We start from the raw sequence: 2,788 nt of genomic DNA, 5'->3' as shown, positions 1-2,788 counted from the left end.
ATCTTGCATACTTTTTGTTATATTATATTATTAAATGAATACCTTTATACATGTTTTAGCGTTGGTAACAATAGGGGTATCGTTTATTTTAATGGGTTGTGTAACATCCCAAAATATAGTAATTACCATAATTTAGAATTAATTACAATTAACAGTAAATAAGCAGTCTTTACATTAATAAAGCAGAGTTTAAAAGCCGAACGGCTTGGATAATAAAAATAGCGTACGCTCAAACAGAAATAGAGATAATTAGGACGAACGGCTTTACAAAATACATAGCCGAACGTTCAAACTACTCTAATATTTAAACGAGCGCTCTAAGGCTCGGTCTTTACTTCCACTTGCACCAGATTTGCTTCTTCTAAATTTTCTTCTTCCAGCATTTCTTCAAGGGACGTACCACCATCTGCTCACATCCACAATGGATGGTCATTGCAAGACAGGACGAACGTACATGGACAAGTGACAACACAAGGAAAAACGAAAGGGTAAGCTTATAATATTTAATTCAAACATCCAACGTACACATTCAACATTTCAATGCACACGTTCAACATACAATTGAACATATTCCATCATAGTAGTTTATAAGTATATAATAGACGACTGTCCGGACTGTATGAACTATGTAGCTACAGGCGTCCTTGCACCCGAGTGATGTAGTAACTGGGATACACTCAACAGCTGCCACTCGAGGTTAGCCCTATCCAAAGTACCCCTAAGGAATAGAACCTCCTGCCATTCCCACACATGACTACCCCCTTCTACGTGAAGATGAGTATCACGGAATATCAGGATGGACCAAGCCAGCATTAGCTAACCACAGTCATACTTTACCAATTCAATATTCCACATATTTGAGACGTTCCTCCTTGGAACGCTCGTTTAAATTCCATAATCATAAATCACTTAATATAACGTTCGCACTGTAATTTATCATAATTCATAATCAATCTCATCTTTAACTTTAAGAGTACAAAAAGACGAACGTTCAGTCCTTTGAAGAAGATAGGACGAACGTCCAAATACAGTACTGGATGGACGGACGTAACTCTCTGGTTGACCAATTAAATGAACTGATGCCAGTATTTGAACGAACGTAAGGGGATGAATATTCAAATGTTGGAACGAACACTATTTTGAACGTACGCTTCGGTATAAGACCGAGCGCTGTTTAGGACGAACGCTTTGGTAGAATACTGTGCGTCATTTAAACGAACGTTCGGTATCAGACCGAACGTTACTAAGGACGAACGTTCGACATAAGGCCGAACGCTATCAAGAACGAACGTTCGACGTAAGGCCGAACGCTATTAAGAACGAACGTTCGACAGAAGGCCGAACGCTATAAGGGCGAACGCTTCGGTTAAAGACCGAGCGTTACGTATTTATAAAGTTTCAAATATTTATAAACAGCTGAGCTGAACGAACGCTCAGACATCCAAATGGGGACGCTCGATCTCGATCAGAATTCTTTCCAAATGAAAGATTTCCATTCTAAGTGATTTTAAGGGAAACCGAACAGTCTAAGACCGTACGATGACGAGCGTCATTTATCAAAGGGGATGATTTAAGTTTCAGATTTCTCAAACTTAACAAATTTCCAGATTTCAACATTTTAACATATACTTTATACTTCAAATGATTCTCAAGTCTATGAACTTTATAACTTTCACTTCCAGATTAATTCACATTCAACAATCAACATATTAATAACTCATACATTACAATATTCATCCATCATTCATACGTATCAAACCAACATACAGTTCAACAACCCAGAAATCATATCCGATATCAGAGAACGTTCATAACAGCTCAAACTTCATAGTTTTCATACATACAACTCAGATCATACAACATGCAGTATAAATTAAACATATAAGCTTCCCTTACCTGGATAGCAGTGTTCGTTCTAATAGTATCACTTGGACTTGCCCAACTTATGGTTTTCTACCCTCCAAGATCTTTCTTATTCTCTTCAACTAAGTCTACCAAAGAAACGTAAACGATATCAATTTAAGCCCTTGCATGTAACTGAATCTGGGTTCGAAGGAATTCCAAAAACGAGCTTATGAGTTGGAAATCTTACCGTCAACAGAATCTGAAGTTGTTCGGACCAAAATGAAGTTCACGGCGTAAGGAACGTTCCTACGGTTCTGAATGTTAAACGGAGAAGAGATGAATGAGTAACAGTAGATAGAAGTTTTAAGGTTTCTAGAGAGAGGTTGGAGAAGATGAAGGATTTGAGTTCTGAGGAAGAGGATGAGTGGTGCAGGTAAGAGAGAGAATTCTAGGAAATCCAGTTTTGTGAAATTCACGTTCGTTTGAGCGAACGTACCCCAAGCTGACACGTGCCCACTAAATTCTGAACTGGAAGCTTCTTCTGCAACACGTGGCGGGTGTACATGTGAAGCCATGTGCGTTTTTAATGTTGCAGAGAATGATATGACTCGGTTTCAGTGACAGCAGAGGGTTTATCAGATTTGGAGATGGGTTTAAAATGAGATAAGCATGGATTGTGGTGTGCATTAATGGTGATGTGACAGGTAATTTTACAGAGAAATTTTCAGGATCTCACATTCTCCCTAACTACAAAAATTTTCGTCCTCGAAAATTTAAAACTTACCCGTGAATAGGTGGGGATACAAGTCTCTCATCGCACTCTCTACTTCCCAAGTTGAGTCACCAGTCTTAGCGTCCCACACTATCTTTACTAAACGAACGTCCTTCCCTTTGTGTAACTTTGTGCGAACGTTCTCAACACGAACTGGTTGCAACTCCAGCG

General features: G+C 38.8%; 1 long non-coding RNA gene across 1 annotated transcript; it reads right to left on the bottom strand.

The window, feature by feature from the left end:
* Window positions 1-318: 318 nt before the first annotated feature.
* LOC148198661 (uncharacterized) lies at window positions 319-2,188 on the bottom strand. The gene is made up of 3 exons (XR_015786828.1): window positions 2,093-2,188; window positions 1,897-1,991; window positions 319-406 (listed from the first exon to the last, which is right to left on the bottom strand). It is a non-coding gene; the product is annotated as an uncharacterized LOC148198661 (long non-coding RNA).
* Between the last annotated feature and the right edge of the window lie 600 nt (window positions 2,189-2,788).

Source organism: Vigna umbellata, chromosome 5, assembly GCF_029865625.1.
Source record: "Vigna umbellata cultivar VRB3 chromosome 5, Vumbellata_1.0, whole genome shotgun sequence".
Classification (NCBI taxonomy): domain Eukaryota; kingdom Viridiplantae; phylum Streptophyta; class Magnoliopsida; order Fabales; family Fabaceae; genus Vigna; species Vigna umbellata.
The sequence above is the reverse complement of the archived record's forward strand: the minus strand, read 5'-3'. Positions and strand labels throughout refer to the sequence as shown.